The sequence below is a fragment of the Cryptomeria japonica genome, chromosome 5 (genome assembly GCF_030272615.1).
Source record: "Cryptomeria japonica chromosome 5, Sugi_1.0, whole genome shotgun sequence".
Lineage (NCBI taxonomy): Eukaryota > Viridiplantae > Streptophyta > Pinopsida > Cupressales > Cupressaceae > Cryptomeria > Cryptomeria japonica.
This window is the reverse complement of record NC_081409.1, coordinates 850,221,686-850,245,411: the sequence shown is the minus strand read 5'-3', so window position 1 is coordinate 850,245,411 and position 23,726 is coordinate 850,221,686.

Sequence of the window (23,726 nt, the reverse complement as noted above, 5' to 3'; positions counted from 1 at the left end):
ATTTTGTAATTAATTGTAAAATCATTGTAAGCTGACATGGCGAGTTGTAATATGACTCATATATGATAGTTCTAATACTTAATATAAGTACAGATCCAATAGCCAACAAGATGAGAGGGGGGGTGAATCATACAAACTTAATCATCCATAAAAAACATCAGATTCAACCTCGGTAACATATATATCAGTCATATAACCAAAACTGTCAAACATGCAAACTCAAAAGCATAAGAACAATATAAACCTCATAACACCAGATTTAACGTGGAAACCCAAATAGGGAAAAACCACTGTGGGATTTCGGACCCACTAAGAAATATACTCTTCTAGAGTATGCTTGGTTAAAAGCAAATCCTGTTAAAGATTACAAACACATTGCTAGATGTGACCCGGTTAAGGGATTTCCCTCAGATCTGTTAGGATCTTCACTTTGTTAGAAGTGACCTTGTTAAAGGATTTCAAACACTCAATAAGAATGTCATCTTGCTAGAGGATTTTACAAATAAGACTGTTAAGTCCACTCGGTTAAGATATTTTCTGCTACTTCTCAAAATAATAGTAATAAAAATATGTCTGCAACTTCACATCTAAAAATGCTAAAGTAGATTCTTATTTGCTCAATACAATCAATTCATAGGACTTATCTTGTCCCTCTGCTGGGCTCTATACTCTGTTATCAAAATAGGTCTTCAAGCTTCTGTGCTCGATAATCACTATGTAGCATCCCTGTGCATACACTTACCTGCATACATTGTTTATCAATAGTTTCCTATTTATAAACAATCTTCTAACTGCTTAATCTCCTCGATCACATTTCCCATGATCAATCATAGCCATCAGATCTTCAATCTTGTCTAGGTTCAATGTATCCTTCGATCTGAAAATGTTTTACCCCACCTTGGAACTTGCATTTTCATCTTGGAACTTGTGTTAGGGTATTGCAGTTCAATCTGAGCTGTAGATCTTCTTGCTGATCTTTCTTTACCATAGATTCTTTAACAATCTTCATACATGGCTTACCAATCATTTAATTCTCTCCAGCTCATCAGCTTCCTTCATAAAATATCACATGTAAACATTTAATGCATTATGTTATAGCTCGGTTGTAACTCGATAAATACTAAATTTCACTCGGTAGACATTCTGCCTTCATTAACCAATAGCAATAACCTTAGGGTTTACCGACTAAGTTCCTTAGGGTTTACCAACTAGGTTCTTTGCTCGATAACATAGTATAGTATTAACCTTTCAAACAATAACATATGTAGGATATCAAAACAATCTAAACATCATGATCTCATCATTGTCTAACTCGGTAATAGTTGCCCATTGAATAACTTATCTCCTTATTCATCATATCCTTTCTATGTCTTTTACTGACATCTTCATACTCATCAAATCATACTTCTTAAGATATGGCAACATCATACTAAATTAGAAAATCAATTTCTTGACATCAATGACAAAATAATAATATTAAGACAGTAATCATCCTTAATCAGTTATATCTATAGTCATCAACAACCTTCCCAATATCCTTATTGAAATGCCAACAATCTCTCATTGTAATTGGAATGCCAACCTTCTTTTTGTCTGTTATAATGCCAACAATCTCCCTCTTTGGCATTGATGGCAAAACCAATTGATTTAACTTTATTGAGTCAGATTTAGATTGCTGTGAAATTCTGAACTGCTGAAATGCTCTCCCCCATACATTAGACTTCTCCTATTTTCTCAGTCTTCTTTCCAATCTGTAGTCTGCTCTTCTTATGTATTCTCCCCCTTTCATAGGTATTCTCCCCCTTTGACAACAATGCCAAAAAGTAAAGAACTAAAAACATAATTTCTTCCTCTAGGAAGTGAATTCCATGCTATTATGTATCAATTCAGTCTCGGTTAGAGCATTTGTCTTCAATTCCTATTCCCTATTTATTATTTCCTGTACATCTTTAGAAAAACCTCCTAAAGTGTGTAAATCAGCATCAACTCCTAAAAGATATTCTGTAGAGTCATTGAATTGATGCTTTCACCGAACATGGTCAGTGAATGGAAGATAGGGGTAGGACCCCTAACTAACTTCTGAGATATTCAAAAGTGTCCTTTGGCAGTGGCTTGGTGAAGATATCTTCTATTTGCTCCTTTGTACTAACATATTCCAACACCACTTTCTTCTCTTGAACTTCTTCTCTAAGATAATGATATTTGATAGAGATGTGCTTTGTCTTAGAGTGCATAACATGATTCTTTGAAATGTTAATGGCACTAGTGTTATCACAGAATATAGTTACTGGCTTGGTAACTTGCTCATTTATACCTTCCAACAGTTGTTTGATCCATGCTATATTGGTGCAATTCAGTGCTGCAGCAACATATTCAGCTTCTGTTGTTGACTGAGAAACACATCCTTGTTTCTTGCTAGGCCAACTCACTAGTATTTCTCCTAAAAAGAAAGCTCCTCCACTTGTTCTTTTCCTGTCATCAATGTTGCCTACCCAATCAACATCAGTATAAACTTTTAAATCAAATTCATTTCTTTTCTGATATACTAAACCATAATCTTCGGTGCCTTTTAAGTATCTGAAAATTCTTTTGATTGTCGTCATGTGTGTTTCCTTAGGATCTACAGAAAATCTTGCAATAATACCTATTGCATGTGCTATATCTGGCCTATTGTGAACAACATATTACAACTTTCCAATCATAGATTGGTAAAGTGTCTCATCAACAGATGCAAATTCATCATTCTTTGATAGTTTACAGTTGGTAGTCATAGGAGTACTTACTGGTTTTGAATCCTCCATTCCAAATTTCTTCAAGATTTTCTTTATGTACTTGGATTGGGTAATGAAAATCTCATCTTTCATTTGCAGTATCTGCAGACCTATAAAATATTTTATCTCACCGATTAATGACATCTCAAATTCTTTACTCATATCATTTCCAAAGTTCTTGCATAGAGAGTCATTTCCACTAAAGATAATATCATCAACAAATATGGCTGAGATCAGTATTCCATTTTCATCATTCTTCATGTACATATTGTTGTTTTCACTTGTTCTTATAAAGCCAATTTTGATCAAATATGAGTGCAATCTCTCATACCATGCTCTAGGTGCTTGTTTTAGACCATATAAAGCTTTGTTCAATTTACATACCTGATCATTATTTTCTCCTTCAACAAATCCTTCAGGTTGTTCAATGAAAACTTCTTCTTCTAATATACCATTCAGAAATGTAGATTTGATATCCATTTGATATACCTTGAAATTCTTGTAAGAAGCATATGCCAACAATGTTCTTACTCCTTCAAGTCTTTCCATAGGTGCAAAAGTCTCACCATAATCAATTCCTTCTTCTTGAGCATAACCTTTGCAAACTAGTCTTTCTTTATTCCGAATGACCTCACCCTTTTCATTTAGCTTGTTTCTGAAGATCCACTTTGTACCGATTACATTTTTGTCCTTCGGTCTTGGGACCAGTGTCCATGTGTCATTATTCTTGATTTGATCAATCTCTTCTATCATAGCATTTATCCAATCTTCACTATTAAATGCCTCTTTCACTATTTTCAGTTCAAATTCAGATATCAAACATGTGTTCTGTCTCAGTTTGTTCCTTGTCATCACTGGATCATCCTTATCTCCTATAATCTGATTTGGTGCATGATGTCTTCTGACATACCTAGCTAATATAGGCTTGGTAGGCTCTGTATGATCTTCTTCATCACTCGGTAACTAGATATTTTCTTCATTTTCTTCAACAATTATCTCGGTAGGACCTCTTGGTTGCACATAGACAAATCCTTCATAATCTTCTAGTTCTTTGGAGTTTCCTTCATCATTTCTTTCGCAAATTCATCAATTTTCACATTTGCACTTTCTACTATTTTGTTAGATGAATTGATCAGACATTTAAATGCTTTGCTTCTAGAAGAATAACCTAGAAACATTCCTTCTTCACTTTTATGATCAAACTTACCATTTCTATCATCTTTATGAACATAGCATCTACTCCCAAAGATTTTAAAATAACTTACATTAGGTTTCTTGTCATACTAGATTTCATAAGGTGTCTTCAAAGTACCTTTCTTCAATTGAACTCGGTTCAAGGTGTAAACAGTTGTGCTTATTGCTTCTCTCCAAAATGTTTGTGGAACTTTCTTTTCAATCATCAAGGTTCTGGCACAATCCACAATAGATCTATTCCTTCTCTCAGCTATCCCATTTTGCTGTGGAGTTCTCAGTGTAGAGACTTGTCTTTTTATACCATGATCATTGCAAAATAAGTTGAACTCATCAGATGTAAACTCTCCTCCTCTATCTGATCTGAGACATTTAAGTTGTTTTCCTGTTTCATTTTCAACTCTAGCCTTGTACCATTTAAACATTTGAAAAGCTTCTGATTTTTCTTTTAAAAACATTATTGACATCATCCTTGAGTAATCATCCACAAATAATATGAAATATTTATCACCATAATAGCTTTGAACTTTCATAGGACCACAAAGATTAGTATGCACAAGATCTAAAATTCCCTTAGAAGTGTAGGACTTACTTGTAAAGCTTGATCTTGTCATCTTACCCATCTGGCATCCTCGGCACATAGCATTCTCAGGTTTTTCAAGACTCAATAGACCTCTTACTCATTGCTTCTTACTTATTTTGATCAGATTATCAAAATTAACTTGACAAAACCTTTTATGCCATAACCAGGTATCATCTATTCTTGCATATAGACATTTATTCCGAGTTGAGTTAAGATGAAATGTATTACCTCTTGTTTGTGTCCCGATAGCAGCTAACTTTCCATGCTTGTCATGAACTTTGACAATTCCTTTTTTAAACTCTATTCGGTAACCTGTGTTGTTTAGCTGTGCTACACTCAACAAATTGTATTTCAAACCTTCAACCCAATAAACATCATTACATTTAGCATTGTCAAGAAGTGTTATGGATCCTTTACCTTTTACCGGACATGGTGCATCATTACCAAATCTTACATAGCCTCCATCATAATCATATAATTTAATAAACTTGTGTTTATCACCTATCATGTGATGTGAGCAACCACTATCTATGAGCCAAGAATCATTAGTATTTATATGAGATATTAAAGCTTTTTCTTCATACCTTTCTTCATCTAATCCATCTTTAATAGCCACATAAAAAACTTCCTCTGTATCAATTTCATCTGATTTATCATCATTAGATTCTTCATCAACTATTAGGCATGTCCTTTTACCTCTTCTCCTGAAGCCTTGGTGTCCTCTGTAATGATTATCTTTCTGTCTGTCATCTCGGTAATCTCTCTTTTCACTAGATTCTTTGTTAGGACAGTTAGAAGCCATATGTCCTATCTTATCACAATTGAAACATTTTAAAGGTAGTTTTCCTTTATACTTACCTTTTCCTCTCGGTAGCCTTCTGGCTAATAGTGCTTCAAACTCTTCTTGCTTTCTGATTTCCTCATATAGTTTGTGTACCTCCTCCATGTTTTTGCGAAATATTTCACTTGCTCCACTATGATTCCCTTCATAGTACTTATAATTTCTATCATTGTAATCATCAGTTTCATCAATATGAAAAGAACTGAATGCAGATTCAACTTTATTTATCGATGACCCACTGTTATCATAGTTAATTAACTCAAATGCATGTAGCTTACCAATAGTAGCATCTAAAGAAACTGGCATATTGGGTACAGGCCTTAATTCATTGATTGCAGAGACTTGGATTGCATAGGCAGGTAGAAGGGTTCTTAACAAATTACTTGTTACATCCTTTTCTTCAATAGTTCCTCCTGCTCCTTTGATTTGATTTACAATCTCCTTTAGTCTTGTACTATACTGAGTTATGTTCTCACCTTCATTCATCCTCATAGATTCAAGTTGTCCTCTTAAACTATCCACTTTTTCTCTTTGAACATGTTCATCTCCTCCATATAAAGATATGAGCTTAGTCCACATTGCCTTTGCATCAGTACATCCTTCTAGATCATTAAACTCTGAGTCGGTCAATGCAGATGTTATTTCAATTATTGCTTGAATATGTTCTTGCTTTGCCCTTATTTCTTCCATAGTCAATGGATAGGTGCTCGGTGCAACAAAATAATTCTCTAGATAGTAGACAACATATTCTCCAATTCCTGATAGATGCAGCTTCATCCTTTTCTGCCATGTAGAGAAACTTGACTTATTCAGCTTCGGTGCATCCCTCTTATACATCTTTGGATCTTTAACTCAAGTGCCTTTAAACTTTCCTTCTAGAGTCCAAAGCTCTGATACCAATTGATAGTTTTGATACTTAATATAAGTATAGATCCAATAGCCAACAAGATGAGAGGGGGGGGGTGAATCATACAAACTTAATCATCCATAAAAACATCAGATTCAATCTCGGTAACATATATATCAGTCATATAACCAAAACTGTCAAACATGCAAACGGAAAAGCATAAGAACAATATAAACCTCATAACACCAGATTTAACATGGAAACCTAAATAGGGAAAAACCACTGTGGGATTTCGGACCCACTAAGAAATATACTCTTCTAGAGTATGCTTGGTTAAAAGCAAATCCTGTAAAAGATTACAAACACATTTCTAGATGTGACCCGGTTAAGGGATTTCCCTCAGATCTGTTAGGATCTTCATTTTGTTAGAAGTGACCTTGTTAAAGGATTTCAAACATTCAATAAGAATGTCACCTTGCTAGAGGATTTTACAAATAAAACTATTAAGTCCACTCGGTTAAGAGATTTTCTGCTACTTCTCAAAAATAACAGTAATAAAAATATGTCTGCAACTTCACATCTAAAAATGCTAAAGAAGATTCTTATTTGCTCAATACAATCAATTCATAGGACTTATCTTGTCCCTTTGCTGGGCTCTATACTCTATTATCAAAATAGGTCTTCAAGCTTTTGTGCTCGGTAATCACTATGTAGCATCCCTATGCATACACTTGCCCGCATACATTGTTTATCAATAGTTTCCTATTTATAAACAATCTTCTAACCGCTTAATCTCCTTGATAGCATTTCCCATGATCAATCACAACCATCAGATCTTCAATATTGTCTAGGTTCAATGTATCCTTCGATCTGAAAATATTTTACCCCACCTTGGAACTTGCATTTTCACCTTGGAACTTGTGTTAGGGTATTCTAGTTCAATCTGAGCTATAGATCTTCCTACCGACCTTTCTTTACCATAGATTCTTTAAAAATCTTCATACACGACTTACCAATCATTTAATTCACTCCAGCTCATCAACTTCCTTCATAAAATATCACATGTAAACATTTAATGCATTCTGTTATAGCTCGGTTGTAACTCAGTAAATACTAAACTTCACTCGGTAGACATTCTGCCTTCATTAACCGATAGCGATAATGCTGCAGCAGCACCTAAGAGATCAACAAACCAAATGAAGCCAATGAAGATAATGAAGACATTAGGAGATGAGAGGATGATGAACAAGATCAATTATTCCATATTAAAGCCTATTATGCCTTTTGGCAATTCAAAATGTATCAAGTTGGATAAAATTGTCAAAGTTGCAAATTTGTCCTAAAGGACCCAAAATTTGAATGTAATAGGGTTAGATGAGTTTTGATGTTTTGAATAAATGTAATAAGGCCTGAAAGGTCCAACAATGTCAATTAGGAGTGTCAAGTTATTGCTAAGATGAATAATGTAATATTTGAAATTCAAAATGCAATGGCTTGTTAGTAAAATGGTGGGAATTAGTTTTTAGGGAGTTTTAACCCAAACTAATCCTCAAAACCAATTTGAAATGGTTGGGGAAGTTATTAGAAGGCTATATAAACCTTTTTCAATGCCTTGTACGGAGATGGGAACCTGTGTACAGACTGGAGCAGCAAAAAGGCAATAAAATTCATATTTTCAAGCAATTTTAAGGAGTTTTTGATATCATTTTGTTCATTCTTTGATTGAAAATGTCATTGTGATTCATTGAAGGACATATTTACATATTATTTACCTTTATTGAATGCTTGGTTGAGGGTTTTGTATCAAACTCCATTAATTTGCTGACTGCCCTAACAATTTGTGAGGTTTTCTTTCAAGTTTTGATAGGATTAACATGAAAATCATCATTCCATGAGTGTTTTAGGCCTAATACTCATGGAATGATCTATTTCTAACATGTATCAATAGTTTTGACATGAATACATGCAGAAAATGAATGATTTGTAGGTGATCACCATGAGAAGTTGCAAGATTTTATGAGGAAGTTGGTGGCTAAGGAGTAGCAGCAGGAGATCCGTCCATTGGAGGTGGTATTTTTATGATTGCTATAGTTTTATTATGCCAATGAAGAGGTGAATCAATCATCAATTGGTCAGAGAAGTGATTGGAGTGTGGATTTTGGTAAGATCTCACTTTTTGAGGCTTGATTGGTGCTACGTTGGGGTTTGAGTATAAGGGAGAGTTTTATATTGAAATTAATTGCATATTTTGGAGTTTTGAACCATTTTATAGGACTGTTGAAAGTTTGGGAGTCAAGGAGAACAAATAAAGTATACTTCCTTTGTAAAAGTTGCATTTTTGGGGTCTAAAACAGAGGTACAGTCAAAAGGCAGCATATATACTCCAAAGTAACCTATGATAAGTTTCTAATATGTTAAACTAGAGCCAAATGGGTATCTGAAAAACTAATTTACTTGTCTAGTGTTTTGGAAAAAGTTGGAGTTATGATCAAAAAACCTCCAAAATAGGGCTAGTGGAGGGGCAACTAGGCCTAGAAGCCTAAACTTGAGTTTTGTTGTTAAAACACACAATTGAATCATAAAACCAGTTGAATCCTTTTATTTTCAGAATAACCAAACACCTTGATCCATTGGAGTTAGTGGGGTAAGTGTTTGATAGGTTTTGACACCTTTTAGCCTCTTGTGTGCTTGTAAGCATAGTGGGGATTGAAGTCTTCAAACCTTGTATTTTCCATATAACTATAAAAGTTTGAATCCTTGTGAAACCCCGACCACCTTCTACATCAAGTGGTATCAGAGCATTAGAAGATTCCTTTGGGAAAGTTTGACAAAGAAGTTTTGGGATCCTTGATAACTTGAAACCTTAGTAAGCCCTTGGAGTGAATTATCCTTTGAGGAAGCCCTAAGTAGATTCTTGTATCAAAGAGACAAAGAGGAGAGATGTCTGAGGGAGAAGAAGATTTCCCTTCAAAGGTAACCAATGTAGAACTTGCTAAGATGGTGAGAGAGAAAATGGTAGAAAATAAGAAGATAAAAGAAGCCCTAGAGAAAGAAAGGAGGGAGAAACAAATCATGATGGAGAGAATACTTGCATTAGAGAGGAGGCATGAGAATAGAAATGAGAATGAGGATGATGAAGATATTCCACAATGGGAAGAACCAATTGATCCTGAGGTTAAGAGAACTATTGAGATTGTGAAAGCAATAAAGAGAGGAGATTCAAGAGCAAGAGTAGATGTACCAGTATATGGAGGAAAGATGGATGATGAGGAGTTGATAGATTGGTTTGGTGCAATGGAGAATTTCTTTGAGTGTGAAGATACTGAAGAGGGACAAAAGGTGAAAGTGGAAAAGTCCAGGTTGAAAGGACATGCTTTGTTATGGTGGGAGAATGTTCAGGCAGAGAGATGGAAGAATGGGAAGCCCAAGATCACAACTTGGTACACCATGATGGAGAAGATGAAGGAAATTTTTTTACCAAATGACTATAGGGTGCAGTTGTATAAGAGGTTGCAGGGTCTGAAGCAAAAGGACTTGGATGTGCAGCAATATACTGAGGAGTTCCATAAGTTGGATATAAGAGTGGGACATGAGGAAGATGTTGAGGAGAAGATTGCAAGGTATATGGGGGCACTTAGATTCAATATTCAAGATGAACTTAGTCTTGCTACCCCTAGGTCAGTTGAAGAATGCTATAAGTTGGCCATGAAGGCTGAGGAAAAGATAAAAAGGAGACATGATAGGCAAGGAAGCACAAGAGGAGGATCATCTATGAGAGGAAGGGGTGGAAAAACAAATTTTGAGGTTCAGAGCAGCCATGACAAAAACAAAGATAGAATGTTTACACAAGAGACCAAAGGAGGCTATAGAGGTGGAAGATTTGGAGGACAAGGAAGAGGTAGTGGAGTTTTCACAGGGAGATGCTTTTAATGTAATGAAGTGGGTCACCAATCCTATAGGTGTCCTAAGTTGATGGAAGACAAAGGCAAGGATAGAAGGATAAATTTGGCACAAGAAGAACCAAAGCAAGAGGAACCTCCACACTACTTTGCATTACCAGAAGAAGGAGAATGTTTGTTTATGAGGGGACAACCATTACAACAAGTTGGCATTTCAGAACCAATTGCTTGATCCAAGGCAAGGTATGCAAGGTAATAGTTGATTCAGGAGCTCGTCATAATTTGGTTTCATATGAAGTTGTTCATAAGTTGCATTTACAAATTTTTCCACATCTTAATCCATACTATGCAACATGGGTAAGTGAAAGTGAGAGTATGCTTGTTAAGGATCAGGTTTTGATTAAGTTTTCCATTGGAGGATACCATGATAGCATTTTGTGTGATGTTATGAATATGAGTTGTTCTCATTTGATTTTGGGTAGAACATGGCAGCATTCTAGGAGGGTTATACATGATGGATTTACAAATACTTACTTAGTTCATCAAGGAAGTAAGAAATACAAATTGTGTCCATTGATTAAGGGACAAGGGGAATCAATTGTAATGTGTTTTGGGGATGAATTTCAGTATGATACTGGTTGGTTTAGAGATGAAAAAATGTAGGGCAGCAAGGGGCAGATTTGTCCAAAAAATCAGAATGTTATGGGCTTATCTAGTGTGCAAATTGGGAGTATTGAATGTCCTATTGAAAGGGGTATTAGGGGTGCTGATGATTTCAAGTTTGGCAGGTAGAAGAATGAAGTTTTTGGCAGGGTACAAGAACACACAACAAAAGTGCAGTAGACAGTTTCACAACTACATAATGTTGGATTTGGTACTAATAATTTCTATGATGTAAGTACAGGTGCAGCACAACAAAAGTACATGATTGAAGGATCTGATTTTTATGTTTCCACTCCACATATGATGTCACATTTGCAGGTTGAAGGTGATTTTTCCATGGCAAACTCTTGGGGCAAGAGTTTTCTTGTTGGTGGGGAGTATGGTGCAGTAGCACCTAAGAGATCAACAAACCAAATGAAGCCAATGAAGATAATGAAGACATTAGGAGATGAGAGGATGATGAACAAGATCAATTATTCCATATTAAAGCCTATTATGCCTTTTGGCAATTCAAAATGTATCAAGTTGGATAAAATTGTCAAAGTTGCAAATTTGTCCTAAAGGACCCAAAATTTGAATGTAATAGGGTTAGATGAGTTTTGATGTTTTGAATAAATGTAATAAGGCCTGAAAGGTCCAACAATGTCAATTAGGAGTGTCAAGTTATTGCTAAGATGAATAATGTAATATTTGAAATTCAAAATGCAATGGCTTGTTAGTAAAATGGTGGGAATTAGTTTTTAGGGAGTTTTAACCCAAACTAATCCTCAAAACCAATTGGAAATGGTTGGGGAAGTTATTAGAAGGATATATAAACCTTTTTCAATGCCTTGTACGGAGATGGGAACCTGTGTACAGACTGGAGCAGCAAAAAGGCAATAAAATTCATATTTTCAAGCAATTTTAAGGAGTTTTTGGTATCATTTTGTTCATTCTTTGATTGAAAATGTCATTGTGATTCATTGAAGGACATATTTACATATTATTTACCTTTATTGAATGCTTGGTTGAGGGTTTTGTATCAAACTCCATTAATTTGCTGACTGCCCTAACAATTTGTGAGGTTTTCTTTCAAGTTTTGATAGGATTAACATGAAAATCATCATTCCATGAGTGTTTCAGGCCTAATACTCATGGAATGATCTATTTCTAACATGTATCAATAGTTTTGACATGAATACATGCAGAAAATGAATGATTTGTAGGTGATCACCATGAGAAGTTGCAAGATTTTATGAGGAAGTTGGTGGCTAAGGAGTAGCAGCAGGAGATCCGTCCATTGGAGGTGGTATTTTTATGATTTCTGTAGTTTTATTATGCCAATGAAAAGGTGAATCAATCATCAAATGGTTAGAGAAGTGATTGGAGTGTGGATTTTGGTAAGATCTCACTTTTTGAGGCTTGATTGGTGCTACGTTGGGGTTTGAGTATAAGGGAGAGTTTTAGATTGAAAGTAATTGCATATTTTGGAGTTTTGAACCATTTTATAGGACTGTTGAAAGTTTGGGAGTCAGGGAGAACAAATAAAGTATACTTCCTTTGTAAAAGTTGCATTTTGGGGGTCTAAAACAGAGGTACAGTCAAAAGACAGCATATATACTCCAAAGTAACCTATGATAATTTTCTAATATGTTAAACTAGAACCAAATGGGTATCTGAAAAACTAATTTACTTGTCTAGTGTTTTGGAAAAAGTTGGAGTTATGATCAAAAAACCTCCAAAATAGGGCTAGTGGAGGGGCAACTAGGCCTAGAAGCCCGAACTTGAGTTTTGTTGTTAAAACACACATTTGAATCATAAAACTAGTTGAATCCTTTTATTTTCAGAATAACCAAACACCTTGATCCATTGGAGTTAGTGGGGTAAGTGTTTGATAGGTTTTGACACCTTTTAGCCTCTTGTGTGCTTGTAAGCATAGTGGGGATTGAAGTCTTCAAACCTTGTATTTTCCATATAACTATAAAAGTTTGAATCCTTGTGAAACTCCCACCACCTTCTGCATCAGATAAACTTAGGGTTTACCGACTAGGTTCCTTAGGGTTTACCGACTAGGTTCTTTGCTCAGTAACATAGTATAGTATTAACCTTTCAAACAATAGCATATGTAGGATATCAAAACAATCTAAACATCGTGATCTCATCATTGTCTAACTCGGTAATAGTTTCCCATTGAATAAATTATCCCCATATTCATCATATCCTTTATGTGTCTTTTACCGACATCTTTATACTCATCAAATCATACTTCTTAAGATATGGCAACATCATACTAAATTAGAAAATCAATTTTTTGACATCAATGACAAAATAATAATATTAAGACAGTAATCATCCTTAATCAGTTATATCCATAGTCATCAACAACCTTTTGAATATCCAAATTGAAATGCCAACAATCTCTCATTGTAATTGGAATGCCAACCTTCTTCGTGTCTGTTATAATGCCAACAATATATGTATGAGATCATTTTGTATTAGGAAGTGTGGTATATGATGTGAAATAAGCAGACCTAATATGTGAAATATTGGTTAAGGGTTTATGTTGTAGCAGAGCTTAAACTGGTACTGAATCTAGCATAGCAGATGCTGATCTAAAGTAGTACAAGACATTAGATTAGTATAATCCATTTTGTAAGTCAGTGTGACTTCTTTTGTAATTGAGCAGTGAGCTCTAGGCACTTGGTCTTCCTGCATGTGCAGGCCCCTATTGTAAGAGTACTATTCCCTTATTGGCGAGTAAGCGAATATTGTGGGTCACAAATCCCACCAAGGTTTTTCCCACACTAGGTTTCCTCTTTAAAATACTATGTTATGGTGTGCTTCTCATGTGGTTGTTGTTATTCTTGTTTACTGCATTATTTATGGTTTACCGGTACATAGTTTTAATATGCTTTTCATGTTTTAAGTCAAGTAAGTTTATAAACCGGTTAGATACGTATTCACCCCCCCCTTAGTATCTTTGGGAATCCTAAAAATTGGTATCAAATCCCGGTCCTCTATTTTTAGAAGCCTAATAGCTTGAGGAAGATTTTGTCACTGGTAGAGATGGAAAACTTGAGAAAGCAATTGTAAACAACTCTTACAGACTATGATGCAGAAAAAGTGAAGAATATCAAACTTGAGGATAATCTGAAAGCTGCTCAGGATATTATTCAAGCACTTCAAGAGAATTTTACTATTACAAGGAACAAGAGGAGAGAAATTTGTGAAAAGATATAGAATGAGGAAAATGAAAAGGAAACTCTTAATGATTTGGTAAACAAGCTAAGACAAGAAATCAGTACAACAAAGAATGAGATGCAAGATATGACTATGAGATTTTGTAAAGAAATTAAAGATATAAAGAAGAATGAAGAAGACCTGGTTAGAAGACTAAATGATGCTGGAAATGAAAACACAAGACTCAGTCATGAAAATGATATGTTGAAGACAGATCTTACGGACACACAAAATGACAGAACTGAACTCATGAGATAGAAAGGAATCTTGGAGAATGAACCGACTGCTGCAAATCAGCACAAGGAGAAATTCAAGAAAAGTTCAGAAGAACTTGGTGACATGTTGAAGAATCAGAAACCTAATGGTGATACAAATGGCCTTGGCTTTGGAGTTGGTGAAAGCTCCAGAATTGCAAACAATCATGATCATAGCAAATTGGTAAGACAACCTATTGTTTATAAATTTAATGGTAAATGCTTTAACTGTAACAAGTATGGTCATAGAGAAAATCATTGTAGGTCTAGAAATCATTAGAACACTAATACACCCACCGGTCAATATTCTAAATGCAACAAAGTTGGTCATAATTCATAAAATTGTAGAATGAATGTAAGATGTTATGTTTGTGGAAGATTTGGACACTTATCTAATCAATGTAGAACACATACCGGCATAGGATATGGGAAAGCTATTCAAAAGAACAATGTGACTTGTTATGCCTATAACAAAATTGGACATATTACAAAATTTTGTAGAAGGCATCACTGACAAATAACAAAGGTCCTAGCTTGAAAGGTAAAGAAAAAGTTGAAGAGGTAAAGCAAGAATTCTCAAAACAGTGGATCAAAAAGTCAGATCATAATTTTGATGGGAATACTCCTCCACTGGTAGAACAGAGTAACACTCCACTGGCATGAGACTCTTCATCTAACTGAAGAAAAATCCTTCGGGGGTTTAGAAACAAAATGAAAAACTTTCTATTATTCCCTCAGTTGATGGTGAGAAGTTGAAATTGCTTCTATACCAGCAGATGACTTAAGTTGTGACTTAACGGCAAGCATTAAATATGGTAGTTAGAGAAACTAACATTATAAAGCAAGTGTTTTGGCTCCTTTTTCATTCACCAAGCATTCAAATCTCTGAGAGCACGTAAATTCCTGAGCGAAGGTATTCCAAGTGAAGAAGTGAAGCAATCCATCAAAGAATTCATCCCTAAGGCATATTGAGGTATTTATAGCTATGGCATCTTCATCCACTCCTGAATTTATTGTAAACCATACTATTGTTGAAGTTATTAAGTGCCCTAGACCCATTTTCAAACTGGTTCCTGAAATTGCAAAGAAAGATGATAGCATAGGTGCATTTCCTCAAATTCCCAAGGGAGTAGTATATGTTGAAGACCCTAGGATGTATATACATTGTAATATTGATGAACTACGTGATGATGAGATTAAAAATATGTATAAGACTATGATTTGTGATGAATTTGGAAATGTCAAGCCCGAACATAAGATAGTAGAAACCCTAGGTTTTACTGAAATTCTTAGTATCCCAAATTTTCCCAAGGATATCATAAGGATTGTGTTAAGCAGAGTACATGGTGAATTTTTTTGGTTATACTCTATTCATAAAATCACAAAAGAAGCAGTAAAAGTTGTAACAGGGTTACCCTCCACTGGTAACAGACTGGACAAAACAAAGAAGGTCTCAAATGACATAGTGATGAACCTAACTGGTGCAACATTTGATAAAAGATCTCTAAGGGTAAATGATGTGAAGGATATAATGTCAGATTTATTAGTATGATCTTAGGTTATAAGGCTACACATGCAAATAGGTTGAACTCAGTTTCTAGCCTATGTATCAAAAGTGCCTATGATATGATCAATGATAATGCAAGAATAGATATATATGAATGGCTTATAGATGAGCTAATAGAAAATTTGGGAAAGATTAAAGGAGATAAGAAAGGAACATTCAAATTCAGAAACTTACTTGTTTGTTTGATGTTGTACATAACCAAACAAGTACCTGGTATTGGTGCTAGAGAGTTTGGTTTTGACATACCAGTAGGAAAACAACTATTAGATCTATTGAACATTATGGGAGAGAATAGGGAGAAAAACATAAATGAGCATTTTCAAGCATTGAAGGCTCAAATGAAGACTAGAGTAAGACTATCACAAGCTATTGTGGCTAAGTATCAAAAGGAAATTTGTTTTGTGATCAAGAAAGATGAAATGTGGATGGAGGTAGTTATCCCTAGAACCATCTGGGTAACTGAAATGGGCTATGAAATAGATGACAACATCATAGAAACTTATGCAAAAGCCCTCCTTGAAGCTCCAAAGGAACCAAAAGAGAAAGTGTTTGGTAGTGCTAAAACAATTGAAAGCATAATTCAATCTAGGAAAAGGGTTAAGAAAGTTGAAGAAACTGTAAGATAAGGAAGCCGACAGGCAAAGGTAATTAAGGAAGATGTGCTAAAATAAACTGGTATAACTAAAAGTTAATTGGAAGCACTTCAACCAGAAACTCATCTTTCATTGGTTGGAACTTCTTATGAAAGTGATATACCTGTTATATTTAAAAGGGTTGAAAGGAAAAGAAAACCCTCACCGGTACCTTCTCCTACACCAAAAAGGACAAGATAGAAGCAATAGGCAGTAAGGCCTCTGATGAAGAAAATGACTCCTAAGAAGAAGAAGGTGAAACAGACTATTGCTCCTCTAGGCAAAATTCTTAGTGAAATCACAGAGGATGGTAAGATGAAGAGAATCAATAAAATGTACAATACACTATCAGTTGATGATAAGGAAAGTATAGATAATAGTGTAATTTTACACTTAGATATATAAAAGAAAATCTTAATGGAAATTGTTGATGAAATTCCAAATGACTTGTATAGGAGGTTAGAAGCTACAAGATTAGCTAGTGTTGAATTGGATAAAAAGATTAAGATTGAAAAATTACTGGCAGTGCATCCAGTTAAGTCACCTGATGAAATAGACAAATTAATCAGTGAGGCTAATCAGATAGTGTTTTCTATTGCTCATTGACATGTAACATTAATGGCAGGAAGAGTAAAGGAAGTTTCTGAGGAAACTACTGATGCATGGGATATTTTCTTTGTGGAGAAAGAAAATAAGGAAGAATTACTTAGACCCCAAACTATCAAAGTATATCAAAAGGAGAAAGATAAGGGAAAAGGTAAGGTAGGTGGACCACCAAGCCTAAAAATAACTGACAAAATGCCCCCACCTCTTTCAAATACTCCACCAGTAGACACTACTGAAAATCAACCAGCCACAAAGAGTATGGAGACTCTGGTAGAAGATACAAACCCTGAATCAGAAATTTTGTATACAGTGTGAGGCCCTACCCTGACCCATCCTATCTCTTTAGTTATTTTCATATTGGAACTATTATGAATGCTAGTTTTGACACACTAGGGATATAGAACTTTATATGGTCCCACGATTTTGGTAATATTGATATATATTGATGCTTCATTTCTATGCCTTGTGGTTATAGAATATTATATAATTCTAGATTAGGGTAACATTGTGATGATGTATGTTATTATCTGAATTTCAGGATTTGTTATAATGCTAGAAATATGTTTGTATATCTTGTAGATGGATCAAATTTTGAGGATTATGATGAATTGCTTTGATTTGTGACAATCGTATTTTATAATGACAAGTCTTTGCAGAATGAATGTAATGTATTCTAATTATGTGTTTTATATTATATGAGGCTATTGGGAAGTACTAATGTTTAAATTGAGATGTGTAGGAAATTATCCATGTGATCATGGAAATATTATGGAGAATCAAGCCTAGGCCTATGTGCGTTCGTAAAACCAGGGGTTGTCTATTTGGAGAGGCAACACCCCATATGTATTGTATTTTATTCGTAAATGTAAAATGTTGCATGAGTGTAAATTGTATCTATTGAACTGTTTAAATCATTTAAGGGACAACTGCCATGTGTGTATTATGATGTGGAATTATTTTGTAGTGCCACTTGACACCTATGTAGTAGGTTGTGTTGGCAATTTGTCATGTCACCTTTTTGGAGAGTTTTATTTTTGTTAATTGTTATATCTCCTAATTATCCTTGAAGGAACCAAGAAATCTAGGTTAGTGAGCCACAAGGAGGGTCAACTCAGAGTTGACCCGTAGGTTAACTTTAGGTGGACTTTCTGAGGGTCAAATAAACTCCTAGAGTCAATTTTAGAGCATTTCTATTAGGCCTCATGGGGTACCTATGGGTGAAGGCCAAAATTGGCCATGTGTCTTTCCCTTAGGACTTGTTTAACCACCCAAAAAAGTGGTTTTCCCAAAATGGACGAATTCCATCTATAGGAGTGCCATCCTTGGTAGGATAACCTTCTTGAAGGGAGTAATCCCTCTTCCCCATTCCATTTCCCTTCTCTAGGTACCTAGGTTAGGGAGTGTGTAAGACCTAAGGAAGACCAATCCAATGGGGGATCCCTCACTCTATCCAAGAGGTTGGAAGGAGTGAGAGAGGCCTTCTTAGGCTAGGAATGGAAGCTTAGTGAGATAATCACCCACTCTCCATCCTTGGAGATTTTTTGAGAAATTTTGGAGGAAAACGAGTTTTAGGAATAGTAAATTTGGGGCTAAGGAATTGTAGAAAAAGATTGAGGATTGGGCAACTCTTCATCAAGCTTTCCCCTAGATTTTCCTTGGCAGGTCAAGGTTGGTGTTACTTTTCCCTCTTATGTAAATGTGAAAATGTTCTAGAATGCTTGAATGGAAATTGTTGTATTTCTTTATTTGTGTTGTACTTGTAAAAATCTATGTGATTTCTTGCTTATTTCTATTTTATGTATCGTTGTGTTTGGGGAGTGTTCAAGACCATCCTTTCCTCGAGAGGAAAGATTGGTCTTGGGGGTGGAAGGAGCTTGATAGCCCTTAGGGTGAGAGGCTCTCATTATGAGAGTGATCTCAAGGGTCTGTCCATGAGACCCTTGCTGCTTTCTTTTGTGTTATTTCACTTGGGGGTCATAAGGGGGAGCAAATATGGCATGTTTGCCTTTTTGGGGGTCATAAGGGTGTAGGGATTAAGGATGATATTTGGGTTATGCTTTCATGGATGCCATGAGTTGGCTGTAAGTTCTATCTAGCAGATTTCTCCCCTAGGGTACTTGGTCCACTTCCACCCTAGTAAGACATCACATTTTGTGATGGAGTTTTAGCTTGGGAAGGGATGTGTCTGTTGTGTTAATTTTTCCCCTTTGCTTGTTGTGTTGCTTGGTTGTAACCCCGTCTAGGTCTTGATTCTCCAAGCTCGGGGGTGGCTTTTGGTAAGCCTAGGCTGGGAGGTGAGCACCCCATGGTCACAACCCTAAAAAAAAATTCTGTATGCAGGTTGCTTGGAAAGGAGACTAGGAGTTGCAGATTTGTTTGGTTACAGATTTTTATTCAGATTCAGACTTTCTATTTAGATGCAGAAAAGCAAAAAATGTAATTTTATGAATTGTTGCAAAAAGAAAAAAAAAATGTAAATAAAGGGCTTTAAGTTGTTTTCTTTCATTTTCTGTATAAAGAAATGTACTACTATACTTGAGTCCTCATTATTAGAATGAGGGAATCAGTTGAGTTATTCCCTCCCATTGTAATAGATGAATTTGTATTTGAAAGTACTATGTGAAGAGTGAATTTTATAATTTTCTGAAATCTACAATGCTGTTGTAAATAAATTTAATTCTGTTTCATAATGAGTTATGTATTCTGTTTATTTCTACAAATTTAAGTAAAGAAATATGTATTAAAAAAAAAAGAAGATGGGAGAAATGAAATGTGTGAATAAGTAAATTCCTGTAGTATTTGAATACTGTTATTTTGTTACTTTTATCTCTGTTTAGGCATAGCTGAAAACTAGTATTTAAACAAAGCAGATTGCTGTAGAAAACATGTTGCATAACTGTTTTAAAAAAGAGAGTGATATCTTCTAAATGTTGCACATTGAAATAATACACACCTAGGAAATGAAATATTTAGTCAAAGCATAAGCTGTCATTATTTTAACCCTTCCTACAAAGTTTTTAAATATAAAAAGAAAAGTAAGACTTATGTGTATTTCTATTACAAAAAATTATAGGGGTTGCATGCTTATGTGTTAAAATTATTTGAAATAAGATTCCTAATCCTAACCCTATTAGGTTTATATATATATATATATATATATAAATATATATATATATAAATACATATATATATATATATATATATATATATGTATTTATATATATACATATATGTATTTATATATATATATATACATATAAAAATGTATTTATATATATATATAAATATATATATATATATACATATACATATACATATACATATACATATATATATATATACTTTTATATTTAAAAAAAAATATATCATATAAAAATAAAACAAAAAAAAAAAAGGGAAATCGGGGGTACCGGCCGAGCCACTGTGTGTTAACACAGTGGATGGCTCACGGTCGAGCCACTATGTTTACACATAGTGGGTGGCGCAGGAGGCACCGCACTGTGTGTAGACATAGTGGAACGGCTGCGGCTGCCACTGTGCTACACACAGTGAGCGGCGCCCCGCCACTGTGTGTATACACAATGGGCGGCGGTAATACCGTCCGCCACTGTGTGTGCACACAGTGGGTGGCACTGGCCACCACTGTGTGTATGCACAACAACGTCCGGGGGAGCCCACGCCAAAACCCTCTGCTCCTTCCCTCATCGAAACCCTTCGCCATGTCCATGGCCGTCGTGCCCTAATCCGTCCCCATACCTGCAATCACACACACACACACACACACACTCTAAACAAAAAGTGGTGTAATAAACCCTAACCCATTTCGGGTTAGGGTATAAATTATTAAGAAAATAAAATAAAAGTGGGAAATAAATAGAAATGCAACCCTAACCCAATTTCGGGTTAGGGTTAGCATATTATGAATTAAGGAATTTCTTTTTTAAAAAGAATTTTGAAATTTGATTTTAAGTTTTAATATTGTAATTAATAATTAGGGTTAGCATTTTATGAAATAAGGAATTTCCTTTTTAAAAAAAAAGAATTTTGAAATTTGATTTTAAGTTTTAAATATTTTAATTAATAATTAGGGTTATTTAAATAATTGAATTGTTATATGCTTATATTCTTTAGAGAATTAAAATTTTAATATAGTTAATTCAAGGGGGTTTAAAAATGAAGAGTTAATATAGTTGGAAACACTGTACACTAATTAATCTCCACCAAATAAAGTCGCTCGTTCAAGTTGGTTAATTAATCCCAAACTTAGTAAACAATTTTATTTACATCCTAGATAAGACAAAACTCTAATAAAGTTATTATAATGTAGGATATGTTGCAAGTTCATGTTGTCAAAAAAAAATTTGTTGTTCTGTTTTTTGCCCAAAAGTTTGGGCACGACATACAGTAAATGTAGACACTCAGGAAGTTAATGTTGTGTTTGATAGTGAAACCACTGAGGATAAGGAGAAAAATGTGACTACTAAGTCACCGATTGTAGAGATTGAGATGAATATAGAAAAACCTACACAGACAGAGCAACCAACAGAGGATACCACAGAGAAAGCGCTAGATACAATAGACAAACCATCTGAAGAACCAACTAAGGAAAGTTCAGAGGTATAGATCGAGATTACATCTGAGGAACCTTCTAAGACATAGTTAGAGAAACCAAAACCGGTACAGGTTGAAGCACAAGTTCAGATAGAGACAATGCCACCAACCCAAATTGAAAAGCATAAACCTTTGTTTGTAGAAATGCAAACATAGACAGACCTACCAGAGGTCGAATCAAGCAAGGTAATAACCACAATTCGTAGCATGGATATTGTAAAGACTGTTGGACAAACATCTGGTATAGCTATGGTAGAATTCATGCCTACTAATGTAACAAAGGTCTTATTAGATTCAATAAAGAAGATCACGAAATGCAATGCACAAGCCTATAAGTCTATTGATGATACAATACCAATTCTTAAATTGATAGCACCAAAGTGTAGTGTTGAGAATAAAGAATCTTTAGGTCAACTAGACACATTGTCTAGGTTCATCACCGACAACTTACTGACTATTGATCAAATAAATGAGGATACATTTAAGGAAATGATGATAAAGGAAAAAGAGAAATTATTTGAGATATTGTAAATAAGAACAAGAAGAAAATGGATACTCTTTTACCAGAACTTGGAGAAATAATCTATGACTTCAAGAAACTATACAAGGATACTTGCAAAATGAATGCCCTAATAGAGGATCTTGACAAGGAGATCAGCAAAGCATAAGAAAAGATAAATAATATTGCTGACAATCTGATTGGAACATCATATTCATTTTTGGAGTTAGAGAAGAAGATTGCAAAGCAAGAAGAGAAAATCAAGAAGTTAGAAAATGACAAACAAGGAATAAAGGATAAAGCAAAGGACTTGAAATATAGACTTAGTCCAAGACTTGAATACCTCATTTCTTTGAGAAAAGAAATATCCGAGGCTCTGGTTCTTGGACTAAAGACACCGAAAGAGAAAATTCACATACTCACCGGTATAGTGCAGAGAACTCAAGAGGCAATAAACGACAACAAAACATTCAGTAATGGTATAAATTTGATCTTGATAGATGTATTTCAGATTGTAACCCACTGGTTACAATAATCCAAGCAGGACTCCACTGACAGCGAATGACAACCTTTGTCATTGATGTCAAAGGGGGAGTAGTGGGATGAAAAAAATGGTTAGAAGAAAGGACATCATTTGCTCAGGGGGAGCATACCTTTTTTTGGCACACATTTTTGGGAAGACAATTTTGGCAGACTATTCTTGGATATCTTTTTGGACACTTTTGATTTTTCTCATGAGTGTTGCCATCAATGCCAAAGGGGGAGATTGTTGGCAAATGCACACTCCAATGAGAAATTGTAGGTGGTTGAAGGTTTTGTCATTGATGGCAACCTTGCAATCATAGGACATCGGCAAGACAATGATACTGGTATTGGCATCGATAGACAGACTCTACACCGACACACAAAACACTGGGAGTGAAAGGAAGGATACTGGCACATTGGCCGACTTCAATTTTGTTTAAAATATATTTTGTAATTAATTGTAAAACCATTGTAAGCTGCCATGGCGAGTTGTAATATGACTCATATATGTATGAGATCATTTTGTATTAGGAAGTGTGATATAGGATGCAAAATAAGAAGACCTAATATGTGAAATATTGGTTAAGGGTTTATGTTGTAGCAGAGCTTGAACTGGTACTGAATCTAGCATAGCAGATGCTGATCTGAAGCAATACAAGACATTGGATTAGTATAATCCATTTTGTAAGTCAGTGTGAATTCTTTTGTAATTGAGCAGTGAGCTTTAGGCACTTGGCCTTCCTGCATGTGCAGGGCCCTATTATAAGAGTAATATTCCCTTATTGGCTAGTAAGCGAATATTGTGGGTCACAAATCCCACCGAGGTTTTTCCCACACCAGGTTTCCTCATTAAAATACTATGTTATGGTCTGCTTCTCATGTGGTTATTGTTATTCTTGTTTATTGCATTATTTCTGGTTTACCGGTACACAGTTTTAATATGCTTTTCATGTTTTAAGTCAAGTAAGTTTATAAACCAGTTAGATACTGATTCACCCTCCCCCCTCAGTATCTTTGG